This window comes from Bombus flavifrons, chromosome 11 (assembly GCF_040668555.2).
Source record: "Bombus flavifrons isolate JBK064 chromosome 11, iyBomFlav1_principal, whole genome shotgun sequence".
In the NCBI taxonomy this organism is placed as follows: domain Eukaryota; kingdom Metazoa; phylum Arthropoda; class Insecta; order Hymenoptera; family Apidae; genus Bombus; species Bombus flavifrons.
In genome coordinates this window covers 5,146,207-5,160,446 of record NC_138452.1, presented here as the reverse complement: position 1 = coordinate 5,160,446, position 14,240 = coordinate 5,146,207, and the positions used below count along the sequence as shown (strand labels likewise).

The 14,240-nt window shown below is 37.6% G+C and overlaps 1 protein-coding gene across 7 annotated transcripts in view; it reads left to right on the top strand.

Annotated features, from left to right (window-relative positions):
* The window catches only part of PH4alphaEFB (prolyl 4-hydroxylase subunit alpha-1), a 223,453-nt gene that overhangs the window by 196,881 nt on the left and 12,332 nt on the right, over positions 1–14,240 (top strand). The gene's annotated exons all lie outside the window — the stretch shown is intronic.

Here is a 14,240-nt window from a genome sequence, read left to right as displayed (position 1 = left end):
TCCGAGAGGCTCCTGCAAAACTAGGGTTATTTTTTTCCACCACATGAATATACCGATACGGGATGGTTCTTGTTAGGGGAGATCTGTAGTCGACGTTCCGCTCCAGGAATGTCGAGTAGATCCTTTAAACGTCTATTGTGGGGTAGGTTATTGTCATTAGTTTCCTAGTTCGGTCTGGGGTTTGATAATGTTATGATGAAGAGTTTTTAGCAAGAGAATGAATATGGTATTTGCGGATATTTAAATTGGAAATATTTTTACCGTTGCTGTTGATTTAATATAGATAATTTATTGTTATTAGACTGTTGATTCAATTTAGGCTTGATAATAACGCAGTAGAGAATTTTTAGCAAATCAAAAAATGTAATATTTACAGTTTTCGTTTTAATAAAGATAATTTATGACACTATACACAATTATGACATTTTTATTCATTGTAAAGGAGCAGGAGTTTTTATGACAAAAAAGACAATGTTTCATGGAGATTTGATTTTTTTTAACGATAAAAAAACACGATAGGTTTGAAGATGATCGATATGACGTAGCATTAAAAATATTGTGTCGAAACATACATTCATCCCATTTGCCTTGTTTGTGAATAAAGATAAAAACAGGACGAATATATATTTATATTAGAATTCAAAATGATCCTGTTTAGAAAGAACGAATTTATATATGTTTCTTGTAACACAACGTAATGAATGCTTTGAGCAAAGAAGCGCGACAAGTGACACGCCTAAAGAAGTGGACAGCCAAAGAAATTAATACGCGAAGTAAATTGCACGGTAATGAAACCTATTTACGTTTCCGCTAATGAAACTCTCGTTAACTAAGGTGATTGTGAAAGGTACCTTTTGAAAGAAAAAAAAGGTTTCGTTCGGCCATAACAGGTCATCCTCGGTCAAAGGAAATTTCCACAGGAATAGAGGAAAGAAACGAGAGGAAAAACAGACAATGAACATTTACCGGGACTTCAGTTCATCAGGAAATATTTTCATTCACCGCGCTTCCGTTAACGAACCTCAAGATTATTAAGCTCAACGCGGCCCTCAAACGTGGCAGGACAAAAGCGCTTAAGCTTGTGTCGCTTTCATCAACTACCCTCCGTTCTAGTAGTCGCAATACGAAAAAGAAGAGAGAGAAGTGTAAACAGAAAGCATCTACTGGAGAATACCTCTTCAAGTTCTTTCACTAAATTAGAAAAGAAAGAACCGGAAATAGAATAAACTAAAAAAGAAAAAAGAAATCTAAAGAAATAAAAGAAAAGGGTTATCTAGATAGAACAATATAACGAGCCCAGTATTATGCAAGTCGATGACAAACTGGGGTGACAAAACCTTCGGTTCGCAGCAGGAACAAAAACTCCTTATCTCGAGAATGTCGCGTATACCTGGTTGCTTTATATCACCCGAATCGCCATGACATTTGTAGTAAGAGCGATAGGAAGATTAAAACAGAAGAAGAAGTAGAGGAACCTGTCCTTTTCTCAACGATGAATTCATCCGCGGTTCGCGATTAAAATGACGAACGCGACGAGATAACGGGAGACCTCGATAAAAAGGAACTAGCAAGCTTCTCGTCGTGGATCTGACATTTTTCACAAGAGCAGAAAAAAAGTAGGGGCAGGGGACAAACTCGAAAAGACGAATAAAAAGGAGAAAAGCATTCAGGCGGCAAGAATACAGTGCTGAAAGAGCGGGTTCGTTGTAACAGGGTAGAAAACAAGATAAAGGTTGTCGAGGGTGTGAGAACGCGAAAGAAACGCACAAGCTGCGGGGACGAGGTTCGATCGCACGCATATATCGCTAATTAAAATCTGTCGCCTAGTCCATGACCGTCCTAGGGTGAAAAGAAATGGAGAAAGGCAAAAAAATTGAGTGGGTTGGATGGTCCAGCGTCATTGGATACGAGGGAATCGTGGATATAACGGGGTGTAGGGGGAGAAAAGGGTGCAAGTAACGGGCGAAAACGTCGAAATCGCGCTAACGAGAGGATTCGTTATATCGGACGTAGGCGGAATATAAAGAACTGTCGTTATCGCGCCTCCGACGTGTCCCTCGAATACGGTGCGAACGAATATGTGCTCGCCAGGACTTGGTCAGTTTTTTAATCGAGTTCCTGCACTCTTTCCCGGCTTATCTCGAGAGATATTATGCAAACGCCTGGGTTTCAGTTATTAGAAAACGTTTTTTGCGTTTCCGTCTGCGCTGACGCGTATGAGGAGAAATGCACAATTGTTGATGCGTAGCATTGTTTGGCAAGAAAATTCAATTTTGAAGATCGCGGATGAAAAAAGAGAAGCTTGGGTGTAAATAGAATTAAGTATGGTAACAGGAAGATGTTGCCGTATGTGACTCTATTGACGTTGATTGTTTAATTTTTTTTTTTTTTTTTTAATTAAACGCTAATCGTGTATTCTGATATTAACAAGATTAAGAAGTGTTTGGAAAATGGAGTGAATCAGTTTGTCTTTTGGATGGCTGGAATAATTATGTATAGTGTGTTAACCGAATGAATTTAAAATAACAATACCAAGTAATCGAAAACTGAGTTCTCGAAGGACGTACGAAACTTTTATGAGTAGCTGGTACGGTAACTCACAAAAATATTTGGATATTTACAACAGAATACACTTATCTATATATTGTGTGTACTATATAGAGTATTTTGAAATTTCTTTTGCACTGTAATGAGATACGACTTTCACGATTATATTGGTAAAATTTGGGACCAATCTGAGAATGTTATAAAAACATAGATTTATTAAAAATTAATACACAACATATAATAAGCGTTAAAGTTGGTCCCAATGAATATATAATATAACCATAATATCTCGGCACTAAATATCTTATAGCTTCGATGTACTTTCAGATTTACTTCACACTGAGCTACCATAATCATGAATATCGTTACAGCGCTAATTAAATTTACAAATGTTTCGTACAACACGCATAGTACATTTATAACCGTTTCCTACAAATGTTGGAATACCTTCGTGCGAATATATCGTACGAATACATAAATTCATGTACACAAATTTAAACGTAACGCGACTTCTGATACCAACTTGTCGTTTCATTTTCATCGAAAAGGATACGACTGAACGCAGATGCAATGCTGACATGTAACGTTCATATGCAGTAATCCTAATCGGCACACAGCTGTACGCTGGCACGTTGAATCGAAATCGGCTGGAGAAACGAGAAGGGCGGAAACCTGGCAGATAGCAATCGCGAAAGCTCATTAGGGCCCATCGTGGGCGAAGCAACGACAGTCGAACGATGCTCAGGAGTTGTCCAGGCCCGATTGGTTTCTCTCTCCTCCTCTCTCCATCTGGCAACGAGTGGACCAATTCCGCGTGCAGAATGTCGACCTGTCACAGCTGTGGATGTCAGGTGAACGGTGTCGCGCGAACGGCCAAAGTCAAGCACACCTGGCTCGTTTATTCCGGTAATTTATACGACACCTCGTCACTTACGCCGACTAACACTGGTCCACCAGTGAAATCGATACATCCTTTCGACCCTATACAACCTGACCCACAGTGTCGACTACGATATACCAGCACCTGTTCTGTTTCGAGGCCGAGGAAAGCTCCAGTGGAAAGCTGGTGAGCAAGAATCTCTGTTGGGTTAAATTTACGAAAAGTTTGTCGATAATCTATTTTTATAGAAGAAGCTCTCCCTATTTGTTTGGAAGTTCGTTACAAAATTGAAGGAATGTCTGACGATAATCTATTCTTATGGAATTACGATATAATCAGATTGTTTGTGACTTTATTTAGTTTGATCGGTAGTTTGAAACTAGACTTTGTAGTTTCATTTTGAACGGTCACAGGCTTGGATATGTGTTTTGTTAAAGATCCAATCTTGTATCTCGAATATTTGAAGATTAAGGTTTGTACTTTTGAGATTTGGAAACGAGCGTTTCTGATATTTGGAATTCAGATTGCGTGGAACCGAAGGAAACAGTGCGCTTAGACGTGACGAATTAATCGAATTCCATTGTTACGTCGCCATGTAGAATACAGATGGACAACTCGATTATCTCGAGTTCGACCTATCCTTAGAGCTTGTTCGCGACTCAGAAATTAATTTCGCTATCGATCGATCGTTCGTTTGGAAACCTGTTTAGTGAATTCTCTTTAGTGAAATTAGATTTCAGTGTTATCTATAGAATTTTTCGACGAATATTTAGATAGAATTGAAAATTCCTTCAATTTTAGCTGCGATTGGTGTATCGTTAACTCACGAGAATACGAGATTTCAGATAGTAGTTGAAATTGCATCTAGTCCCCCAAATTAGGGACATGTTGAACAACCCTACATTACATCTTCAACATTCCCTGCGCTGCGAAATATGCTCGACCTGCAGAAAACTTAGGGACACCCCTCATTGCTATTCCCCAGCTTACATTCCAACGTGTGACCTACTCTGTTCATTTAGAAAAATAAATTCTCCGAATTTTAGAATGGTGTTTAAAGATTAAAATTCCAACCACTTGAGTCTCGCAATATATTGACTACTAAAATCCAAAACTAATTAATTAATTAATCTCATTCTATGCAAATCTTTACAGCAAATTTCACATCTTTTTATATATACCTGTAATGCCTAAAGCTGAAACTACCCTATTTTTTAACGAACGCACAAATTTAAAACTACTTTAATTTCTTCCAATTTTTACTATTTCAATTCTTTCTTTGGTTCTTTTAATTCTTCCATTATTTCAACTTTTGATAGCAAAAAATTACATATATTTAATATTGATATAAATTTCTAAACTATACCATCATAGAAAAAACCAGAAGCTGCAACTGTTTCAATTGATTTCCATTTTTCATTTTTCATTCAATTTATCTTATCTTTATCGTCAAACGTTCAACCACAAATTTCCAAAAAATTTAAGCCGAATATCCCGCCAACGAAACATTTCGTGCTTGCCAACTGCTCAAACTTCCTTAGTCGACCGTTCGAACTGCAAACTGACTTAACTTTTCAACTCGATGAACTAGAAAATGCAAGCTACAAACATTTCATAACTGGAAACAGTGGACGATCTAGCTTGACAAAAGGGTGAAATCAACGTCGAAAGGGGAGAAAGTCGTGGAGATTCCCGCGGACGCAAGATAACGCAGCGCGAAAGACGTTCGCGTCGACGACCATTGTGTCGCGTCGAGGACAATAGCGTCGGGGATGTCCCTATCTTCCGCTTTCGAGTTGATATCGTGATTGGATCGCGGTCCACTTGTAATTGGATACTCCACCAGACACCGACGTTGTCTATAGAACAAAAAGAAATCGCCGACAGTGGAAACGGTGACTTTCGTCGCCGACTTATCGATTCCAATTTCCCGACATAATTGAGACTTGCTCGATTTCCGTGTCGAACAAACGATCGTGGGCTTCTTTTTATGATATTATCGGGCATTTTATGAGAATTTAGAATTGGCGAATGAATTAACGTGTCGCCACGCAGTTCTCGTTGTTTTCGCGTATATTTTTATGCGCAATTTAAAGTACCATTTTGTATACGAATTTCTCTGTTCAAAATTGTGTCGGTGAAAAACCATCCTGATTAACTTTGTAAATTTAAAAATAGAAGAGATCGATGACGTTACAAATATCTTTTAATATCGATCTTGGATTATTACAAGTCTTGGATTATTAACGTCGAATTTAATCGTTTTCCTGTTTTTCCATAAGTTCCTTGGGAATCGAGCCGATTCGTTAATGGAACAATAACCCAACGTTTGTTTCACATTCCTATATGGAATGTTTTCGTTCGATCGCAGACGGTGTTTTTAAAGCCCTTTGACACATGTTTCGATAACTGCTACCGTTTTCGAAAAATACACATCAGTATGTTGGTAGAGAAATGAAAGACCCATCCTCGATCTTCGAAAAGGGTGGAAGATGAAGAACGTTGCAGATTGAATGTAAATAGTGCTATCTGATCGATGGACAGGAAAAAGGGCAGCAATGATTTTCAAAAATAAGAATCACTCTGATAGAATAATTAAAGCGATAAATTGGAAATAAGCAAGCAGATATAGTTGCAAATTCTCTTTAAAAAGGTCGACGTTAATTTTACCACAAGCACCTGCATGCTTTCGACAATTACAGAAACAAACAAATTTTTATTCTACGAATGTAATAATTCTCTTATTGAAGTGTGTCATATGCGACAATGGTAGCGAGGGGCGCGTTAACTAAAAATATTACCAACGATTAAAATCCCCGTTGCATTTGCAGACACCATGATCGACCGCAGAGCCGACGAAAGCGCGTAGTCGTCAAAATTCATCCCCTAAGCCCGGTTGAAAAACGGCTGACGCTCGTTTCACTCTTGTCCCTCGACTCGGTCAATTATTCCGTGACATTTGTGAGTACGGCTGATTAACAAGCAAGGGAGAGAGGATAGGTGTCAAGATGGAGAATATCGCGAATCAAGATTTAATTTAATAACTCTGTTGGGATCTAATGGCGGGGAATAATTTATCTGGCTCGGCCGAGCGGCAGCTTCCTTGCATTATTAAGCCAGCCTCGATGGTCTCTTGGCTCATGCTAGAATTGCTCGCGACAATGCCAATTTTGCTAGAGGCACGGACATCGTCGACTATTTAACCGCTTGATGCGTTCGTCATCCATTGGCATGGATCATCGATAATTTATCGTATTCAGGAAACAGGAGAGCCGTATAATCGAATCTCAAATATCAATTCAGTTAGTAATGGGATTGACAAATGGCTTCTTTAAATAGACTTAACACTTTGGCTGTCACGCCGAAATCACATGTTTCGCTCAGGACGCCACGGGAGTATTTTTATTATTCAAAGCATATAATGGCAAAATAATAATATATTGATAATGTAAGACAACATTCTGCCCCAATGGACCGTTTATCTTATTAGTGGTCACGGGTGACCACCGTGGCGCCTTGGTAACAGTCGATAGCGACATATTATAACAAGGCTTCGTTTATTTCAACAAACCATTCGCATTTGTTATTTCGTCGTAAGCAAAACGTGAAGAATATATTGTTGAAACGTGTAGAAGATATTAGTAAACAGTTTGCTGATTCTATATATAATAGTAAGGTATGTGCACATACCTAACTTCAATTATATGATTATAAAGCAGCATTTACGATCATTTTCTAAGGTGTGTTTATAATAATATTCGTAGACTACCCCTCAAAGATGTGGATGCAAACACAGTGCACCGTTAGATGCAAGATTTGTTCTAATTTTTGTTTATTGATGTTCTAATAAAAATGTTTAATTGTTCAATGGGGCACTTTTTATTTCAAAGTATCTTCTATTTATCGGTTATATTGAAAATGCCCTAATTGCATTTTCATACAATTTTTACAATTGTAAGGAGTTCAAGCGCTCCGGTCACCAATGACCCACCGTGGCGGTACAAGAGAAACCGTGGCAGTCAAAGTGTTAAAAGATGGATAACATTTGAAGACGATAGATGAGAAACGTAAAAAGTTACATTTCTTTCGTAGAAAATTAATTTTAGAGGTGAACAAATTTACTGTATACCAATATTACTTTATTAGTACACACTTACCATACTTCAATTATGAAAGCTAAGTTGAAACTCCTTGCTATCGTTAACGCATATTGTGTGATTCATTATTGGAACAACGAACGCTGTTTCGATTGTGTTGTTGATTAGAAATTAATTAAATTTAAAGTATTCAGTAGCAACTATCGAATTTTAAAGACGTTCACGTAATTATAAGCGATAATGGACTTGGAAAAATGACCGATCAACTAACTTGGAGGGATCGATACGTTGAATAACTTTTATAATGCAATTTGACAGATAGTAAATTATAGATGTGCAGTGTAGAATGTAGAGTGTTAGGATGCAACAGATAATAGCGCGATATTTTGGAACTTTCAACTATTTTGGAGAAGAGCCAAACAAATAGAAATTGTGAACATTAAATACTGTTTATCTTGAATTTTGTTATTTAATTTGAAACAGGAACAAATATCCGGATATTTTGCGCTGTTGTTCCATTTCGTCTTTTTCTGGGGATGATAGTGTATTGTACCAAGATAATGGAAGTACAAATGAGGTACTTGGGCCGACGAGAACTGAGCTGAAAGTTTCGCGGCGCGATACTCTAAGATGTTAAATACAACTACGACCGCCTAACTTAATCACCTTCTGCACACTTATAGTCGAGATATTCGAACGACTTACTTCATTCGTCCCCTATCGTTGTTTCAGCCGCTTCATGCTTCATTGAACGATATTGAATATTAGTCTTGCCTGAAACAAAAGAAATATAAATCTGTAAATTCATTTACCTTCATTGCACTAAATAACAAGAGAAGAGATAAAAGTAAGAGAAGCGAAAAAATTAGAAACCAAAAAATTATACGAATCTAATTGCAACTTATTTTCCACACTTACCAAAAAAAAATATACTTCGATGAAATATTTTCATTTTAATCGCGCGTGATGTATATATATATAGACATAGATTGTTTCTAGTTTGACTGTTTATCTTAACGCGAAATTTATTATGCAGCAATCTAATGCAATCGCGGTGAAGGATCTAAATCGAGTCGTTCAAACTGACGTTTGCTATACGTTACGATCTAATATATCGAGAAAGCGATGCAATATGAACTACTAGCCTATAATACAACCTATAATACTTCAGGCTTTATTCAAAAAGCACGAACGCGCCTTAAACACGCGAGCAGCATGACGCGATGCGCAATTTCGTTGGCAAATATACCAAATAACCATATTTCAAATCTAATCAGTTTCACATAGAGCAGTTGGAAAATCACGTAAATTTGTAGCCGGAAATGTATTTCATTTCTTGTTTCAATTTTTCTCTTAAGAAAAAAGACACTCCTTAACACGCGACTCAACTTACATAATTTGCTACTTTTTGCGCATCTATGCGAAAATCGCGTTCATTTATCAACGTAAGAGCGTTCGGTTTTTGTTTTAGAGAGACCTCGTTCTAAAATGTACATGAAAAATGTGACTAGACACGCGACGTGTCCGAGACTGTAATTAAGCGAAAATTAAAGATATCGCGTTGTTGTTAGTTGCGGGTCATTTTCTAACGGAATTACGTTAATGATCCTTGATAGGGGTTATCTTTTGATCGATACATTCAAACCTGTATCATGGACACGTTTTTTCCGTATAAAAATATCTATAAAATGGAAATATGTATAGATGCATAATGTTAAAAGTATCTGTAAAAATGAACAATTCTTTATTTTTACCACTCGGGTAATTTTGATATTAAACGTATCAGGTTAAATATATTCTTTGAGCGGTTGCAGTCTGATGTTTAGGATTTCAGCTTCATTTTTACATTTATTATTTCAAGAAGGATGGAGTTGCTTTTTCAATTCAAATTTTCTATTTTAACTCGGTTAAAATGTATAGGACGGTTTCGCCAAGCAACAGAGTCTTCGTTCCCACGAAATATTTTCTTAGGAACTAATCGCGAGTTTCCTGCGAAACCCCGTCGAGTGAGAGAATTCTAACGAGCAGTATTTTAATGTTTGACACGCTCCATTTGCATCGTGTACACCGGCTGATAGAATTATTCATTGGTTTTAACGCGTCTACAGGCAATTGAAAATTTCACTGTGCATTTTAATGGCGAGCTGTTACTATTAAGATCGACTAACATGCAACTCCGCACGACGATAGAATATAATTATTTCTTAAAACTAATTTAAGAATAGAAATCTGTCTCGATGCAATAGTCAAACGACTATTAAAGACTGGATATATAAATAGATATTATTCAATTAAAAAACGAATCTAAGCTATTCTGTTGCAAAAATAAAATTTCATCGAACGTCGAGATTATACGGGAATCGTATTTAAGAATATTTTAATCCGCGATACTGTACTGTATACATATTTAAGATGCAAAAGTACAAAATTAATTACATATTCCACTATTCCTTCGAATTCCGAATAATACGAAAATTGGCGTCTCACTTGTTAAAATTGACCTTAGACATGTTAAAATCACAGTAACTCGAGTAACAGCCCATAAAAGCGAACATTCGCAACGTCACTATCATTCATAACACGTACATCATAATGATCTTTATACACTTCCGTCGTCGCGTCAGTGGCATGCTCACCTTCCCTGCAATTTCCGGTAGGAATCGTCGCGACGAAAATCGTGGCTGTCTCCTTTTCTCCGGTAAAATGGAGCCATATTGTCCACGGAACATTGCACACGTACGTACGTATATGGTTACACTACTTTGTGATTTAATATACTCGTTCGTGTAGCTGAAAAGAGCCACAGATACGTTGCAATAGAAACAAAGAAGGTTTAAAAAGAGCGAAGCCAAAGTCAGGGAAGTTAGTGAACGAAATCTCTAGAGACGAAAGTTGGAGGATAAAACAACAATAACATAATCTTTTCGTCGTTAAAAAATAACGCCATTATCCAAATACGCTAGAGATCAACACCGAAATAAGAAGAACAGACAAAATACAACGATTAAAGGAATCTGCAAGTTTAGGCGGCGGAGGAGTAGTACGCCTGGTGAGAGAATAAAGTCGTTGAAAACGGACTTTAAGACAGAGGAAGAAGAACGAGTCAGATGGAAGATAGGAATAGGACAATTTCATTTCGAGAGGCACAATGTATTCCCCGGATCGGAGATCCCTGGCGGCGATGGGGAAGCGGTTCCACGCGTTTTCTTTTGGCTCTCGTTTTATCCGGTCGTTCAACCGACGAGATTGAGAACGCCGGAACGACGGCGAAGAGCCATTTGCGTGATCGGTTCAGCCGAGATAACGAGGGGAACGCTCATGCAAATGCGATCGAAATGGAAACTCGGCCGAAACAGCGCCGCTTTATCGCGACTTTAATTCGGCGTAATTCGTGCACGGTGCACGATCATCGGCCACCGTTACACCTACTCTCGATTGATCGACTGGAACGCCATGTACTCTCGAATTCTACGGTCTCGAGTTATCAAGAGAATTCTTCATCTTGTCACGTGTTATCGATGGAAACATCGATCGAAGCTTTCGGGTTTTCACTTAGGAACTTAGACGCACACATTTCAGTTTGAAATTTATATTGCGCAGATGAAATCCATGTCTTGTAACGTTAAGGTAAAAGGGAACGAAATTTTTGTATCGCTAGACTGTTTAGTACTGTAATTATGGGAAAGTTCTGGAGGATAAGTATTTAAAACTGTAAAAGGAAAGGCAGCGAAACTATTTGTATAGATAAAGAATATTCGTATGGAAATATGTATTATACATTTGAATGAAAATATAATACAAGGAAGATAGCTAAAATTTGGCATATCGTACGTAAGAACACGAATATTTAATCTCAGACTCGCTATACTTTACCTAAACCTTCAATACTTAATCTATTTCTGCACATTTCTTCGTTTCATAAAATTCATCAAAATCGATTTACGTCCTGAAAAACCCGTGAAATTCACATTAACCATATTAAACAACGCAAGCGAAAAATTTCAAACGCGAAATTAAACACAGTTCGAAGTCATCCTTGAAGAAACTGCAGGAAGCAACGAAACGAATCCCATTTGAACGCACATGAGTTCGAACGGCCGTGTGACGAAGCAAAAAGGAAAGAGGGTGTAAAGGAATCGTGTGGGAATTAATCGAGAGCCGTGGAATCTGCATGCGAGCCACGCGTCTCTCCCATCGAATGACGTATTATTACGTCGGGTCGGGATAGTCGGTTTCCCGGTCGATTCCCCACGTTCCAAAACGGTCTTCGCGAATTATCCCTGTCCCCTTGAGGGGTGGAAGGGACGAAGGAAGGGTAAAGTTCGGTCGTTATCTACGGCAGGCAGTTATTGCCTATTGCACGGTGCCCGGCAAAATACAGGACTAGACTGAATAATTCCCTCGTCATCTTGCCAAGTCCTTTGTATTTCTCTTTAAACCCCCGGAAACAAGAGGATGGATAGGTGGGCGAGGGTGAGAAGAAGGGGTCGTGGATGCAGGGATCACATCAGGCTTTGTTGGAAAACGCGATCGCGAGACCGAGAGAAAATGGAACAGCAGGAAGCTGCGAGGATTGCTAAATTGTTTCATAAAAGGACGTCGCTATGTTGGTGATACATCGATGGGCTTCTGGAAAGTATCTCAGATTGTTGGTTTAGTAGGACATGCTAAAATTGTTCTTCCGTATTGTTATCTCGTTTCTGGCGGGCAAAGGTGAAGGAATGTGGTGAAAATGTAGAGGAAGGTAAAATGCTATTGGATGGTTCTGTAGGAGATATCGATTTAAGAGCAGTTAACGATAGGCAAAAGATATAAATGCGAGGACCGCTAAATACGAAAGAGGTTTGTAAGAGATTGTAAACTTGTGGAAAAATATATGAAGAATCGTAAGTCCTTTAGTGTTTAGAGTTTGAGATCTGCTATTTAAAGTTCAATTTTTAAATGGCTTGAGGTACGAGATCCATAGCAATTTCAAATATATATTTTTATAACATTGTATAAAATCTTCTGCGAAAGGTGTGTGTTCAGGCGAAAGGTTGTCCAAAAAGTTTCTTTCGTTTCATAAGGTGATAATAGATGAACAACAATTTCCGTTTTACATTATTTTATTGAATTAGGTGTGGTCCATTTCGTTCTATTTCTATTATTATGTTCGTGCATAATTCAATAAACTGATATAAAACAAAAAACATTGTGCGTCTATTATTTCCTTATGAAACGAAAGAAACTTTTTCGACAACCTAATACATAGAGTGAAATTTTATAGTGAGTAGCAGGCGAAAGCATTTGAAATATTCTTCTCCTGGGTTTTAAGGTACCAAAGATATTCTTATGACTAAAATAATGCACTCTGATCACATTTCACAGTCGATTGCAGTTCGAAAAAGTTCTATATTCTTTAACCGCAAACTTCCGTGGTGGATGGTCGAGGAGGAAAGTTATCATTGCTTTCAAGGATTCCGCAATCCGGGAACTTCAAGTTTTCCGGGTTCAAGTTTTGAAGTTAAATTACTGGAAAAGCTAGAAGTCTATCTTCTTAACAATGCTTTGTGTACCACTACACGTCGAATGCTGCTGTTTCAGGTGTTTAACTTTCAACCTCTGGCAGCGGAAATTTTCACGCATTATATGTACTTTCCTTTTATCTTGTCTTGTATGTGCTGCTTATTTACTGTATCTGTACTTTTTCTTTTTATTCTGTCTTTTATCCGCTCCATATATCTTTCCTCGTTTTCTTCGTTATATCCATTTCCAAAAAAAAAAAAAGAAAATGACGAACGTACCCCTTGAATCACGGGAAACATCTGCTGAATCACGATAAAACAGCGTCTGGTATAGCAGAGAAAAAATAAAGGAACATAGCAACCCCTTTGCTATGAGAGATTAAATTAAAAAGCGTCCACGACGCCGTTTCGCTGGATTCCTTGCGGTGCAGATTGAATTTCCTAAATTCATTAAAGGGTAATCACCGGAAACCGGCAGAAATCAGCGTTTCCTCGTTTGTACAGTTGCGGGTGCGTTAACTAAGTATCGCAGCGGAACCTCGACTTTATTACCCTTCTATCGTTATGGAAGACTGTAAAAGATTTCAAGTATTTCGTATGAGTGGAGAAGCGAATAAAATTGTTTCTTATGGAAACTAAATGAGACCAGTTAAATACTGAAAATTGAAGTATTTGCAAGAATAAGAAGGTGATTTGAATATTTAAACCGTATTGATTGAAAGAGAAAGCAGTCTCTCAGAAAGCAAATCGATCGACTCCATTTTTAGAAATCTTTATAACATAATCATGTGAATACATGATTAGAGCCAGAATTCTCGAAGAAGCAAATTATTTAATTTCATATTATTATGTTCATTTTGTGATAGGAAAAAGGAAACAAATAATCGTAAATTCCACAATTTACACAATTATGTAAACAGAATTCTTTCCGCTTCTTCATTTATAGGATTAATTATTATAACCTTTCAGCAGTTCATATATCTGTTTTACACGCTGAGTATAAAATTCTCATTACTTAGATCCAGATGAAAACCATGAAAACATCTATCGAGATACAAAGCTCTTTCCTCTATCCGAAAGAAGTATACCAAGGGTGTATTAAGTTAAAAAACAATCAAAGCAAGTTTTAACAAACCTACCTAACACTGTGTCAAAAAAAAAAAGAAGAGAATAAAAGACAAACTTCTATATTCCTAACTAAATCCAAGAAAC